At 42.2% G+C, this 16,510-nt stretch overlaps 1 long non-coding RNA gene across 1 annotated transcript in view; it reads right to left on the bottom strand.

The window, feature by feature from the left end:
• Nucleotides 1–16,510, bottom strand: part of LOC141276272 (uncharacterized) — a 148,365-nt gene that overhangs the window by 582 nt on the left and 131,273 nt on the right. The gene's annotated exons all lie outside the window — the stretch shown is intronic.

Genomic DNA, 16,510 nt, shown 5'->3' with positions numbered 1-16,510 from the left:
ATCAGGAAATTGAGAATCTAATGAAATGCTCAAAACAATAATTTTCACTCCTTTTAACACACTGAATATTTTCCAGTAATGGTGCTCTCATCAGGAAATCTGGAGTATAATAAAAATAATGATTTATTTACTGAAAAGATTTTATGTTAGCACTCTTCAATGCCAAACTTGTTTTCTGCTAAAAGAGCTTAAATTATATATTTATCACTATTAATCCTCACTAGGATATAGGGAAGAGAAAATGAGAAAAATCTGCTACTATTTGGCAAACCTAATATTTGGATAATAGCTGCTTTTTGCTTCTCCTAGAAAACATCGCAGCCTCTGGCTTAGGTGGCTGCACAACTTCAACAATTAATTTCAACCAACATTAACTGCAAAGGGTACAAAATCCACCAATAACAAATTTATAGTAAGAATTAAGCAGGAGTTATTTAAGAATTTCAACATTTTTAAGTTGTCTCTCCATTTTAACTACCCTGTACTCTCACTCTGTAATATCTAAATCAGACGAAGTGCCCTAGAAAACGCTTTGAAAAAAGTAAAGGAATTTTGCCAGCCAAAGTATTGATAAATACCTGCTTGGGTGCCTCTCACTCTCTTATGCTCTCAAATGCTTAGCGTCTCCCAGAGTATAAATACACTGGTCCCAACCAACCGAAAACACCTGCGTTCTTCCCTAGCCGTCAAAATGTCCATTGATGTCTCTCTTTACAATTTAACTCAAAATCTAAACAGGTAATCCATTTAAGTAACAGTTTAGTCGATCTGAATTTACCATTCCAAGTTAAGTGATATTGGTGGGTAATGACTGCCTCTGATGATGAGATACACGAATATTATTATCATGTACTGACCATCAGTCCATCAGAGGAGATCATGTCTTGCAAAGTTATACAGGAAATGCATGTATTATCTCATTAATTTAATGCAAAATGATATTATATATGTCAGGTTCTAGAGTCTTTAAGAACCTTAAAGGTAAATCCATATATTAAATTCTCTTTCATTACCCCCCCCCCCCGTTATCTGAGAGCATAATGGAATTGTCTAGAACCTTGAGGAAAACATATCATCAATAAACATTTGCTGAATTGACTTATATTTGATGTTTACTTCTCAAGTGGGTCAGAGATGGATTTAACCTGGGTTTAAAATCTGGTACAATCAGCTACTCTGTGTGTGGCCTGGGAAATTTACCTACCTCTCTGTGCTTCGGTTTCCACCTCTGTAAAATGGACCAATTACCGGTGTCTGGTTTGGTTAGTTGGTGTGGTGATCAAATGAGATCAGGTGTAAACTGTGCTGAGAGTGAGGCCTGGCCAGTGAATCTGACCTATGGTTCTTCTTTTTATATTATATGCTGGCTTTTATTTTAAATAGGATATTAGTATATTTCACTTTTAGTATGTTGCATACATTTACTTCGATGTAATCTTGTTCTGACATTTTCCTTTAAAAATAAGGGTCTCTCTACCTTATGCAATAAGGACAAATACTGCAAAGAAAATAAGTGAGAGAAATTTTCAGTAGGCTTCAAATTTCATAACTTCATAACTGAAATCATTAAATAGTATGTGAAGTAATACTAGATTAGCATAATTTCCCCTATTGAGAAAATACCAAGTTTTCTATGACACTGCGTGATTATAGAAAAATAGCAAGTGTAGCAAACATACATTGTGTTTTCAACATCTATTGAGTGGATTGAAGTATAGTTTAGCACCTTGCCTAAGGTCACATAGCTAGTTAGATCTAGACCCAGTATTGAAACCTAAGCAATATGACCCTAGGTGTCTCACTACTGATCATTATCATTCCTGGTTACCTCTACTGCCCTGGTGCCTTGGGCACTGCCATGCTAAAAATGTCCCCTTGTAAATGAACTATCAATACATCCACCTGTTCCCACTAGCTGCAAAGAAAACCAGAGAACCTTAAGACATTTAATATGATGATAAACCATCATTCCCAGGAAAATAAATGCAACTTTTCCGATAAGAATTGCATTAAAATTCCAAAAAGCTTTCAATTATCCAAACTTTTTGGAAATTTTTAAACACAAAAATGAATTTGTACATAGAGTAACATAAACATATCATTAGACCTTAACTTTAAGAAACAACCTTGAGGAAGAAAATAGTTGCTGATATCAGACAAAATATCAAATTTAAAACCTACTACCATGATAAGGAGTACTAATAGTCAGGTTATGAAATATTTCTATTCCAAATCTTTAAAGGAAAAATGGAAATGTCAGAAAGCTAGCTAGCTCTGGTTCTGGGGAATCTTTCTTAGCCATGGAAACAGAAAGTCACTGTGTCAGTGGCCCCAGATGTGGAGGATTTTCATCCCCAGAATTGGTTCTCTGTTCATCCAAAGCAGATATATCAACTCATTTTACTGTCATATTAAAATTGAAATTTTAAACTCGGCCAGAAGAGAAGACTCAAGGTTGTACTTCCTCCCCCTGGAAATAGTAATTTAGGTCCCTTCACATACACATGGCATTTCAGGTGAGCACAGATTTCTCAGGGGTGTTGGAACAACGCTTGATGTGATATAACAGTTATTATAAAGAGAGAATGGCAGAGGGGGGAAACGAGGGAGCCTCCAGGATCCTCTTTTTTTTTCCAATTGTCATTTTTGCTTCAAAGTAAATTTTGGTCTCTAACAACAGCACTATGAAATAAAGAGTAAAACTCAATGCTAGAGCTTGGTCTATCCCCACTCAAGGGGCCAGAATGTGCATACGTTGTGCATATATATGCTCCTATATGTGTTCAACTGTCCACATCTATGTACACAGCAAAAAATATTTTTGTATCAAAATGCTATGAAAAGACTGCCTTTAGCATGGCTTCTATAAGACCAGGGTATTTTAATAAGTTTTGGGGTTTTTAAAAATTTATCTATTTGTTTTTATTTTTGGTTGTGTTGGGTCTTCGTTGCCACGCGTGGGATTTCTCTAGTTGAGGCAAGCAGGGGCTACTCTTCGTTGTGGTACACGGGCTTCTCATTGTCATGGCTTCCCCCATTGCAGAGCACAGGCTCTAGAGCGCAGGCTCAGCAGTTGCAGCACATGGGCTCAGCCACTCGGTGGCATGTGAGATCCTCCCGGGCCAGGGCTCGAACCCGTGTCCGCTGCATTGGCAGGCAGATTCTTAACCACTGCGCCACCAGGGAAGCCCTTTTAATAAGTTTTTATTACTCAGATAGAGTAAGGACAGCAGCTCAGCAGACAATGGCCATGGCAGAGGTTACTGAGGGGTGATGTCAGCAAGATGGCCAAACAGGAGACGCCAGCCTTCAACCCCCAACAGAAAAACAGCAATGAGACAGCGATCCACAGAGGAAAACAGCCCTGGAAGGGTTCAAGAGTCTAATTAAGAACTTGTACCAACATGGTGGGACAAAAAATGGAGACTAGCTGCACAGAAAAAATTGCAGGGAAGGTGGGCTTGGCTGAGATGACTGGAGATGGCTGAGGACAAGAAGAAGCTCGGGCATCAGTATCAACCATGCGGCAGCTACTGCTGTGGTCCCCAGGGTCCTGTTTGCAGAGAGAGGGCGGGACAGCCTTTGCTGCCTAGGACCTCCACAGCCTCTATGACAGCCACAGCTCCCTGCGGCTTTCACGGCAGATGCCCCTAGTGTTCGTTGGCATGGACCACAGTGCCTGAGGCACCTCTGGTTGCCAGAGGCAACCAACAGCCATGGCTGCTGCAGACCCCCCACAAGGGGACATGCTGTTGCACCACCCCAAGAAGGAGTCGCTGCTGCATCGCTCCAGGACCGCGGGTGGCCTCCATGCTCCCCTAACCTCTGTACACCCAGACCCTAGAGCCGTGGCCACCCCCCAGAGTGCCTGTGCCTCACAACGATTAGCAATGTTGCGGTAGAGGTGCGTGCACCTGCCCATCAGACCCAGCCTCGCGGCCACTTCATGATCATCCACCTGTCAGACACCAGTGCTACCAGCACCATGATCCTGACCTAGCATCAAAGGGAATCCCTTCAGCCACAAGTTCCCCTGCGGGGAAGAGAGAACAGGAGGGTCCCAGCAGCCTGTGCCACCCAAGACCCCAGGAGCCCTTGAAAATGCCCGGGACCTGATGGTTTCAAGGGTGAATGCTACCGAACACTTAAAGAATTAATGCCAATCCTCCTTAAACTCTTCCAAATATCTGACTTCCAAACTCATTGTACAAGGCCAGCATTACCCTGATACCAAAACCAGACAAGGACATGATCCGGCATGCCGCTTCTGGGTGTAAATCCAAAGGAGATAAAATCACTGTTTCCCAGCGCTATCGGCTCTCCCACTGCATTGAAGCACCATTCACAGCAGCCAAGATGTGGAAGCAACCGGGGTGTCCATTGACATGAATGGATTACGAAAATGTGGTATGTATATGTGACGGATTATTCTGTCTTAAAAAAGAAGGAAATCCTGCCATATATGACCACATGGATGAAACTGGAGGACATTATGCTCAGTGAAATAAGCCAGACACAGAAAGACAAACACTGCATGCTCTCACTCATATGTGGAGTTTTAAAAAGTCAAACTCACAGTAACAGAGGGTGGAATGGTGGTGACTGGGGGATGGGGGATAGGGGGAAGTGAGGAGATGTTGGTCAAAGGGCACAAACTTTCAGTTATAAGATGAACAGTTTCTGGACCTAGAGATTATCATATTAAGTAAGTCAGACAGAGAAAGACAAATATCATATGATATCACCTTTATGTGGAATCTAAAATACGACACAAATGAACTTACGAAACAGACTCACAGACACAGAAAACAAACTCACGGTTACCACACAGGAAAAGGGAAGGGGGAGGGATAAATTAGAAGTTCGGGATTAACAGATACACACTACCATGTACAAAATAGATAAACAACAGGGACTTCCTGTATAGCACAGGGAACTATATTCAATATCTTGTAATAACCTACAATGAAAATCTGAATCTGAAAAAAAATACTTTGCTATACACCTGAAACTAACACAACATTGTAGATTAACTATATTTCAATTAAAAAATGTAGGGCTTCCCTGGTGGCGCAGTGGTTGAGAGTCCGCCTGCCGATGCAGGGGCCGCGGGTTCAGGTCCCGGTCCGGGAAGATCCCACATGCCGCGGAGTGGCTGGGCCCGTGAGCCATGGCCACTGAGCCTGCGCGTCCAGAGCCTGTGCTCCGCAACGGGAGAGGCCCATGTACGGCAAAAAAAACCAAAAAACAAAAAACAACTTTGCTATACACCTGAAACTAATACAACATTGTAGATTAACTATACTTCAATTAAAAAATATATATATAAGAAAGATGAATAGTTTCTGAAGACGTAATGTACAGTATGGTGACTACAGTTAATGATAATGGACCATATACTTCAACTTTGCTAAGAGAGTAGATCTCAAGCGTTCTCATCACACCAAAAAAAAAAAAAAATAGTAACCATGGGAGGTGATAGATATGTTAATTAGCAAGATTGTGGTGATCATTTCACTGTATATAAACATGTTTATATGTATATATATATATATATATACATATAAACATCACATTGTACACTTTAAATCTATGGAGTTTTTACTTGCCAAGTATACCTCAATAAAACTGGGGAAAAAAGATAATTTATATTCCTGTGAGAGGGAGTCCATGTCACTCCAGAAGGAGCCACACAGGGGATCGCTGGGGTAAGACACAAGGCTGGGGGCAGGGGGTAAGGGGGAGAGCTATGGGAACAAGTCTTTACAGCGGTCTCCACTGGGAGGGACGGGAGAGGTGGGGTGAGCAGGCTGAGAATTGGCTGGCATGAACACAGTCAGCGGGCTCTGAACCAAGAGGCTGTCCCTGTTTGTCTGGCGCCTGGCCCTGGGGTGATCTGGGCAGGGCCATGGAGCCTGGGGTGTGACGGCCCAATAAGAGACCTTCCTGGGATGGACTTAATCGGCTGTCAAGAAGGGGCACTGAAATAGATAACTAATTAGGACCTACTGTATAGCACAGGGAACTCTACTTAATACCCTGCAATGACCTATACAGGAAAAGAATCTAAAAAAGAGTGGATGTAGGTGTATGTATAACTGATCCACTTTGCTGTACAGCAGAAACTAACACAACATTGTAAATGAACTGTACTCCAATTGAAATTTTAAAAACAGGTAAAATTAATGTTAATGATATACTTTAACCCAATATATTAAAAATATTATCGTTTCAAGAAGTTCAAGGAAAAGAAAAAAAAAGAAGGGGCACTAACCAGCCTCTATCCAGGGTCTCAAAGCTGGGTCAAGACGGCATTTAAAAAAATTATATAACACATCGTTTAAGGAATTCAGGAACAGGCAATCTAGTTCACTGTAGTCCATGAGAACTCTTGAAAGTCTTTTTTTAAAGGGGGGAAAAGACATTTTAGTATCCAGCCTACAAATTACCTCTTAAACTACTCACATCCAACACGGCAAAGTTCCTTCCCATCTCCTCCCAAAACTCATCTGTTCTGATAAGCAATGAATGCAATTGAATCTATTTTAGCTTTTGCTCTCACTCGACACATAAACAGTTTTCTATAATCAAAATTTGTGTAATGAATATTTGACAATATAAGAAAGTTCAGTCATCCTAACAGAACGATGCTATTAAACTAACGGTTACTATATTTTTATTCCCTTCCACGGGTCAAATGCTGTGCTGGGTGCCTTACAAAGATCGAATCTAGTCTATTATTGTCTCCATTTTACAGATGAGAACCAGCGCTCAGAGATGTCAAGTGGAATACTCACTTCGTCAGCTACCATGAATCAGAACTGGTTCTCAATACTGGGTGTATCTGGTTCCAACGTACATGCACTTCTAACTACGCCAAACTGCCTCTCAGTTCCATTTACCTACCTCAGTACATTTGCTTGAATAAATGACTATCTGAGTGCATCATATGAAAAGTTCTTTGTTTTGTTTGCTTTCACAGTTGCTGCATTTTTCTCCTTTGGAGATTTTAAAATGATTAGGCAGTATACAGATAAATCAGTTTAACCCTAAAGCGATAACAGAGGTAGAGTCTCTCTCGCCATTGTCATAACTCTGTTTAGTACCGAATGTAAGTCAGTGTTTTCACTTGGTGTAAATATGTCTCGAATGTATACGTCAGGGGCTCAGGACATGATCCAGATGAGGAGTCTTCTCTGGTGAGGTGGACAGATAACTATGAGGTGGACAGATAACGAACAGGCCATTCAATCTTCCCAGCTCTCAGGAAACTGAGACCTGGATGTTAAGCCCTTGCCCTTGGTGTCTGTGTACCTAACAAGGAGCTGGCCTCTCGGGGTGCAGAACCCCTGTTCTTTCCACTGAGCTGGTACGCTTCCAGAAGAAAAAAATTTCTCCTAATATTAGCAATGCCGAATTAGTCCAAATTTGAGTTTCCACAGAGTAAAACCATAGACTAAGAAACGTAATTTTAGAGTCAGATCTCCTGACCCCCACCCCCTGAGTGTGCAAATGAGACATTTTCTTGTAATGGGGAAGAATCTTTTGTCTTCTATTAGAAGTTAATCACTAAAGGGATGTTGCCTAGAAGCTTAAATTATACATAATGGCTCATCTCTGGGAACTCTGCCTCCCAGGCAATGAGCATTAAGCTAAAATACCTTTGTTTAGCTCACTGGAAACATCCTGCCCAGGGCCACCTGTGAATAACTGCAGGGAGGAAGAAATTGACACGTGCCCTCCGGAGGCTGATGGGAGCCAGGAAATGTTTGACTTTACTCCCGCCCTCCCCTTTTAGTATAAAAGAAGGCTGAATTCTAACTCAGGCAAGATGGGTCTTTGGGGCATCAGTTTACCATCTTCTCGTTCTGCCGAGGGTCCGAATAAAGTCTCTTTTCCTTAACCCGACAGCTTGCCTCTCGATTTATTAGCCTGTCATGCATCGAGCAGTACGAGCTTGAACTCAGTGACATTCCAGCACTGAGAGGACAAGGGAAGATGCCCGAGCCACCCAGTTCCTCCGCTGTCACCCAGGCAGGCCCTTCCTCAGAGAGCCAGCTGTCTCATTTCTGCCAGGACAGAGGGAAGAGGTGCAGCCAGGGGACCAGCTGCTCCCAGCAGACGGCCAGATGCCCTCGAGGTATGTTGAATTTCGATGGCCAAGAAATCAAGAACAGCAGAAGGGGGCAGGGTGGCAGCGTGGATGATAAGGGAGGGGAAACAATGGAATCCTGCCTGATGGCCTTCACACTTCTCAGAGAGGTCGGTAGGAATCCTTGCACAACAGAGGAATATCAGGGTGATGTGGCATTTCCGTGTTAACATTTGTAAATGTAAGCATACGCAAATAACCTCAAGTATTTCCTCAGAAACTTATCCTTGCCTACAAGTGAATACTGAACTATCTGTGCAGCTGTTTCGTCAGTATTTTTAGAGCCAATGATTAAAATATGTAATTCATACAAACGATTGACAAAACCAGATGACTGAAAATTCCAGTGGATGTGTAGAAAGAGTACTGAGAAAATCAAAACTGAAAACCAACAACTCGAAAAAGCATTGCAATTATTAACATAACTTGTCCACTACAAGCATCGTATGTTACAAATTGGGGTCACTGTCTAGTTGCTAAATATCACACTTAGCGGGTAATTCCAAAAACTGGGTCTATTTGTCATAAAACATCTGGCACACCCAGTAAACAGAAGAAATTAGACCTTTTCCAAGTATCATATGGACGTGGACACCAAGTAAACTATTTAGAGGAGGCCATAAATTTAACAGCAGTTAGTCTTTTGCGAAAGACTCCATGTTGGAGGCATGAGTGAGATAGGGTCTGCATGTTTAATAATGCATGTGCAGGCGTTTATGCAGTAATATTGTCGGATACTGTGAAGTCACAATATTGAAAGCTGGAATTTTACTTAAGTAAGAGAAAAGCTCCTACCTTTTTTTTCTTTTCTTTTTTTAGGGGGGAGGCGGTGGGTATGTTTTTTAATTTTATTTATTTATTTATTTTTTGCGGTACGCGGGCCTCTCACTGTTGTGGCCTCTCCCGTTGCGGAGCACAGGCTCCAGACGCGCAGGCTCAGCGGCCATGGCTCACGGGCCCAGCCGCTCCGCGGCATGTGGGGTCTTCCCAGACCCGGGCACGAACCTGTGTCCCCTGCATCGGCAGGCGGACTCTCTACCACTGCGCCACCAGGGAAGCCCTGAATAAATATTTTTAATACCACAAAGAATTGGGCCTTCTGAATACCCTGGTCAGTAAGTTCCTTCTGGAAAAATAAAAGATATGTATATTTCTATACCAAAAACTAGTGGAAAACTTAGGCCACAACATAAAAGAGCTGCTTTGTGGGTGTCTCTTGACCCCCGGAGAGATGCTAATAAATTCACATCTGAGGAATATTATGTTCTATTCTATTTTTCTAAAATTGCCTTCAGTGCGGTCTGCCCCAGGGGAAAATGTGACAAGCTACATAAAAATCTGAAATATTGTCATTCTCGCCTGCTAGTTCACTTCAACTTCTATAGGCGTATTCTTACATCCTTAAAAGACCCGAAAGTGATTTTCGGGTGTTGTTGATAATAGTGCCTAGGGCAGTGAGTACTCTTAGCGATTCACCTGACGTAAAATCTCTTCACTTCATGGCCTAGACTTGTATGCCAACAGACCAGTATCACAATGACACACACATCTTTAAAACGCTGAAGACCGATGGATAAACAACAGCACACCAAGAATCAGTCACAGCATCAGAGATTAGGAGTCTATAGAACAGAGCTGTAGTCCTGCCACCAGTGAGCTAGCACGTGCCGTGGTTACAGGTGTGCACCTTTGCTCCTTTACAGCCATCGCCACACTCGTGCAGACGCCCATCCTCTCTCACAGGTACTAGTGTGATAACTGCCAGGCCTCCCAGTCTAACTACCTCTACCCTATAACATCGTGCCTCTTCCTACCTGAAACCCTTCAATGGATTTTCCGTGCTCTTAAGACAAAATCCAACATAAGCTCCTGGGTTTACTGCATGGCCTACGCCTCCAGATTCCTCTCCAGATTCAACTCTGGATATCCTAACACATATTTTATTCCCAAAATGTACTGAAATTCTTTCGCTTCCTCTATCTCACTAAGCTGTCCGTGTTCTTTGCCAATGATCTTCTTTCTGCCAAGAACATTTTTTTCCCTAAAACCTTCTTCTGGCTAATTCCACTGCTCCTCAACATCTCAACTTAAGCATCAGTTTCTCAGGGAGAACGTTTCCGGCCCATTGATTAGCACAGATGCCTCGTGGAGGCCTGCTTACCACCCTGCATGCCCCCATTAGAACACGCACCCCAGTTCATTATAATGACTTTAGCGTCTGTTTCCTCACTCTAACGCAACTTTACGAGTAAAGGGACGATGGTTATATTCACACTGGGGTTAACCAAAGACCATCCTCACCCCCTGACACAAAGTAGGCACTCAAAAAATTGTTAATGATTAAGTGATTTAATAAGTATGGCAAATCATACATCCTAAGGCTTTCTCACTCTTTATTCCTTAAAGCATAGCCTCGACCCAGGGAATCAATGAATTACACTAAAGGAAAGTGTAAGCATAAATCACAAGGCATATAACTGAGCTTCTGGATTGCTGGAGGGGAGTGGAGGGCGGCGGGAATACAGACTCTCCTTCCTTGGCCTCAGAACGAGAGTTTGATGTTTGCTTTTCTAGTGTCTTTACTTGTTCTTATTGACCAGGGTGATACGTAACTAGTCAACATGAATCATTTTGAAAGTCTCTGGAAATCAGAAAGCTGAGCTTATGTATGAAGGATTTTGTTTAAATTGTTCCCAGATGATCAGGCTAAAAAAACCACCTATTTTAAGGAGAAGCAACTATGAGTGATGTGAGAATTAAACTGAGGAAATGGAGTCTTAAGCTAAACACAGAGAAGGAGATTTAAAAGGAAATTAAGGTAAAATGCATTAGTCTGGTACAAGAGTTTTAGGTGGGTTTTTTTTTTTTCCTGGTAAATTTAAAGGCAGCCTGACAATAAACATTTTAAACGACTCTAAGTATATCACTGAGGATACTAGTGCTATCTATCCCATTTCTCTAACCACTGTCTGAGCAGTTTCCCAAGTAGGGAAGCTCTAATGGATTTAAATCGGTGTACCTGAAACTTAAGTTTTATGGTTTCTGGTCCTACCTTCACTCCCCTTTACATTACATTCTCCTCTGCACTAAAGAACGTTCAATAAGCCAAGTAGTTATTGCTCATTTCCTCCTGAGTTATCTGTGCTTTCGTGTTTCCTACATAGTGTACCAACTGCCCCTTTGATATTCTCCACCCCCAGCCCTATTCGACCTTATAAATTAATTGATGATCCTTGGGAGGACCCATGTCCCATACTGACCATAATTGCCACTGCTCAGGAAAGCGTCCTGAATGCCAATTTGCCCCCCCTTTGTGACATTAGGATCCACGCTATACAGTCATGTCTATAACCCTCCTTGTAAGCGCTTAGACCCAACTGTAATTATGTAATTGCTCTTGAATATCTGTTTTTGTCATCAGACTGAGAGCACAGTGAGTAAAAAGACCATTACAAATGCTGGTCAAGCAACCTCAGTTCTAAAGAATACATGTCTACCATTTCATCAAAATAATTAGGCAATTTCTTGGTACGCAGAGAGGCAGTTCAAACTAATTGTTTCTGCCTTTTAATTTTTATTTACAAAATAGAAGAAAATCCTCAGAATTTAAATTTGACTATGGGAAGACAAGAGTTCTCTTCATAGCTAGAATAGCCATATCTACTTTCTTAACATTCTTTCTTTTTTTTTGCGGTACGCAGGCCTCTCACTGTTGTGGCCTCTCCCATTGCGGAGCACAGGCTCCGGACGCGCAGGCTCAGCGGCCATGGCTCACGGGCCCAGCCGCTCCGCGGCATGTGGGATCTTCCCGGACCGGGGCACGAACCCGTGTCCCCTGCATCGGCAGGCGGACTCTCAACCACTGTGCCACCAGGGAAGCCCTCATTTTTTTCATATATATTTTTTTACATTTATATATATATATATATATATATATATTGCCAACCTTATGAAATCAAAATATTTATCCAGCTATTAAAGGTCTCTCAAAACCTGGCTCAATCCTATTATCCATGCTCTGAACTACTCTTAAAATCTTTTTACTTTGCCCAAACTGATTTGTTTGTAGCCCTTCCAAACCTATTTGCACAAAAAGTTCTCGATTTTCGTTTTGCATTATCATATATCTTGAATATCCACCCCTACGTCAGCCAATTCATAGCCTACCCTGTCTTTCAAGATCCAGTTAAAATCCACATCTTCCAAAAAGTGTACTTTAGAATATCCAGCCTGAATTAAACTCTTACTGTGGTACTGTATCAACCAGGTAAGCTATCAACTGCAACAGTTCTAATGGAAAGTTTGTTGCTTGCTCAGGGAACAGACCAGACACAGGTGGGGACAGGCCATCTCAGCACTGTGATTCATTGACCAGGAAGACAAAGGGTTTCAGTGAATCTTTTCCAAGGTGACCTTGGTGGTGGTCTCCATTCTAGCCCACCGGAAAGCGACAGCACTAAGAGGAGACCTCGCCAGAATTTTAGGTAAAGGGACATCGTATATACTTACAATTTCATTGCAATTGTGAACTCAGTCACATGCCATTCCTAACCTCATGGGAAACTACAAAATGTAGTCTAGCCATGTGGCCAGAAAGAAGAAGATATGGACTTTTATAAACAGCTAGGTTTCTCTGCCACAGAAATAGTGTAATGATGCTTCTTCAGATACATGTAACATTTCTCCTTTAATGACTAGTTATATCATTTTTATGATTTAACATTTTCCATGGCTTATTTACTTAACAACACAAATCTTTACAAATATTAAAGATCTTAGGTAAGATTTTGCCAGGTCCTGGCTTGTCGTCAATCCTTACTGATTCACTAACAGGGGCTTTTAAGTACAGATATTCTGAGATGTGGTAAAGAGCCAGAACTGTACCCTTTATGCACCAGATGTAAGGAGATGGAGTTGCCATGACGTTGTGAAAGTTGAATAGAGATCTGCGTTCTCAGCCAAACAGGAGGCTTGCCCACTCCAGCAAAGAGGTGGAATTTAAGGGAAGAGGTAGACAGAATTGCCCTTGAGATCTCTCTCATGCATAGAAAAAATAACACTCAATACCCATCAAAAGCATCCATTTTTAAGAAAAAGGACGTATCCTTACATGATACCGGTAACGTGTAAGCGGTTCTGAAGAGTTGCATGAGTTGAGGCAACTGGATGGGGATATTTGTTTAGACTGGTAGTAACATAATTGATGATTATCTGTTCCTTATCCTGAGCAAGGATTCATTTAGATCAGGGATGCCTGATGGTGAAGAGTCAGACCGAGAAGCAAGAAAGAACCACTAGAGTTAAACAGGAGGATGGGCCAACCAGGAAGCAACCGGAAGGTGGTAAAAAGGCACGTGAAACATAATTGAAATCTGATGGGTGATGGTATGTGGAGATTCAAGTATACGTGGTAGTTAACTTGAGGAGATGGATGGAAATAAAGAGCAAAATCCCAGAAGTGGACCTGTGCTCAGACGCAAAATGTCCTTCCCCCGCAAATGTTGGAAAAGCCAATGCTAAGAGCCATTGTGGTAGCAGACATGGGTCCCAAGGTAGCAAAAGGGGCAACTATTACAGGCAGGAAATTAATCTAAATATTTCCCCACTCAATATGCAATCAATTTTGTACTGTAGATTCCATCTCTAGAATTTGCCCATGCCCAGCCACAATGCTTGCCTAAACCACTGCATCTTTCTCCTGGATGACTAATACTTTCCTTATTGGTCTCTCCACATTCTCTCTGGTTCCGTCGACCCGCTCCAGCCACATCCCATATTGCAACCAGAATGAACTTTTAAAATTCTGTGTTAGGATAGATTCCTCAACTAGACCCTGAAACAAGGACTTGGGTCTAGGTAAGCTGTCTGGGAGGTGACCACCAGAAGCACAGGTGAAGGAGTGGGGAAAGGAGACAGCAAATGGCAATGAGCCCTGAGTAGACGACTACAAAGGGCAACCGGTGGGCGCTTCTGAGCAACCCAACGGAGCACATCTCAGAATCACAGAGCACATCTGAAGCAGAGAACGTCCCAGTGAGGGATGGGAGAGCCAGCATTTGTTGATAGTTACTCCAGTGGACATGAAATATTAACCATTTCCAAGTCTATCCATGGGTGTGGTGAGCTTTCGTGTCACTGACAGCAGCTGCCAGGTAGAAATAAGAGAGATGAGGATGCGACAGCTCGGAAACTGTCAACATGACTGGGTTAGGGTTAGGCTTAGGGTTCATTCCACTACAGGTGAACTGTTCAAGTGAGAATTTGGGGGTTCAGGGTTATCATGACTCCACCCAAAAGTCCCCATCCCATGTCTCAGGGTCCTACTACTTTATTATTAGGACCCTGACTTTTACATGAGAGAACTACCAGGCGATGCGTTCCATTTCCTTCAGATTTTCATCTCCCGTCAGATCTGTAATACAACCTGTCCTGTGGCTGTAGTATTCCACTTTTCCAAATGCTCCGTAAAGGACAGCTGTTGATCTGAGCCTGTTATTTTCTTTCTTTAGGCTTCAAGGGATGTTAACAAATAGAAGACAACTCTACAATCCATGTACTTACCATTGCCCCCGCACTGGACTCAAATACAGAGGTCACTGCATAAGTTACTGGTTCCGCTTCAGCCTTACCTCAACCAATGCGCAGGGGTGACTGGGTAATTATGATGATACAACATTCCGGGGATTATCACTATTCCATTTACTACTGTCAGAAATGGTAAATATCACCCGTGAAAGGTCCAGTTTCCAGAACCCTATTCTTAGAGTCTGCTTTTCATTGTAACTTCAGTACTAACCCTCATTTGAGTTCCCTAAATAGAAAACACTGAGATAAGGACTTTCCTGCATGTAGTTTATTTAGGATGTGACTCTGGAAATACAAGTGAAGCAGTAGAGAATGGAGAAATCTAGTAAGTAGGTTACTCAGAGGAGTAACTGGAGCTCAGTCCCTTTAGGGCTTTTTAAAGGATCAGAGAGTGATTCCTCAGTATCTTCCCTCTGAAGGATGAAAAACTCCACTCTCTCTCCTTTGCTGAGAATTGATGGTCATGGCATGAAACGCCCAATGCTTTGCTGACTCATACACCAGCTGAACACACACTGTGCTACCAAAGAAGTTCCCAGGGAGGAGAGCCCATTGAGAGGGTGCACCAGGGAGCCTGGGAACTCTCCAACACAGAGAGCTGCACGTGAACTTAGGGCAGGCAAGGGGGCAGTGCTGCCTCACTGACTGTGCTCTCCTCTTGAAAGCATTCAATGACTTCCCATGGCCAAGTTAAAAACCTTGTTCTGAGTTACAAACCCTCTACCCCGTGACTCCCTTGTCTCTGCCCTTCAATCATGCTTGTCTTCCTCTGTTCTTCCAGAAAGTTCCTCTAACATGCACTGCTGCAGCTAAAGCACTCTGGCCCTTCTCTTCACTCTGCTGTTTCCACACCCCTCAGATTTCTGGAATGCCATTTCCCTTGGGATGGCTTCCCCGAAGCTTCAGGTAAGACGAGCTCCTGTTGTAATCTACCTCCATGGCGTCCTGCATGTCCACTTTTATAACACTTGGCATCCTTATTACATATTCGATGTCTGACCTTGCTCACCTGGTTAGACATTCCATGAGAAGAGGAACTGTACTTGTTTGGTATCCCGAGCATCTTAACTAATATATGTTGACTAAATAAAAAAAGAACTTAGAGCTGAGCTCTTCTGACCTGAAATACTGAGCTAGTGACTAGGGGCTGACTTCAAAGCCACATGTGACACTTAGACAGCAGGCAAGAGTAGGAGGGCCAGATATGGAGATAGGAGACGTCAGACCTGGGCAAATCGGTTTAACACACATTCTGGCAAGTACCAGCCGATATGTGCAATTGTTCATTACAATTCCTCTTTGGAAGAGAGAATATCAACATGTCATTAACGTAAGAAAACACATCTTCCCACTCACTATAACATTAATTCAACATATGATCACTGAAGTCCTATCTAATGGGATCAAAGCTCTTCAAGAAAACTTGATAGTTCTCAAATAGTTTACAATCTCCTAAAAGCACTCAACCGTTTCATCACATAATTTGGATACAGACAAAATTAGGCAGTATTAGGACATAATCCTCATAATAATTCAACATAATTACAGTACCTGCTATTTTTCCATATATCTTTTATAGCAATAGAATGACAATAAATGCATCAAATAATTACTATAGGCCTAAGATGTATAGCTGAATTTGGTCATAGGCATTTATAAACTGTATATTTAAGGGCTTATGTAATTTTGATGAATGAGACAAACAAAACACTGCTCTTAACTGTTTTAACAATGAAATAGAATAGGGTACAAGTGAGATCCTTGGTAGAACAG

This window comes from Tursiops truncatus, chromosome 13 (genome assembly GCF_011762595.2).
Source record: "Tursiops truncatus isolate mTurTru1 chromosome 13, mTurTru1.mat.Y, whole genome shotgun sequence".
NCBI classification, from domain to species: domain Eukaryota; kingdom Metazoa; phylum Chordata; class Mammalia; order Artiodactyla; family Delphinidae; genus Tursiops; species Tursiops truncatus.
This window is presented reverse-complemented; position numbering and strand designations above follow the sequence as displayed.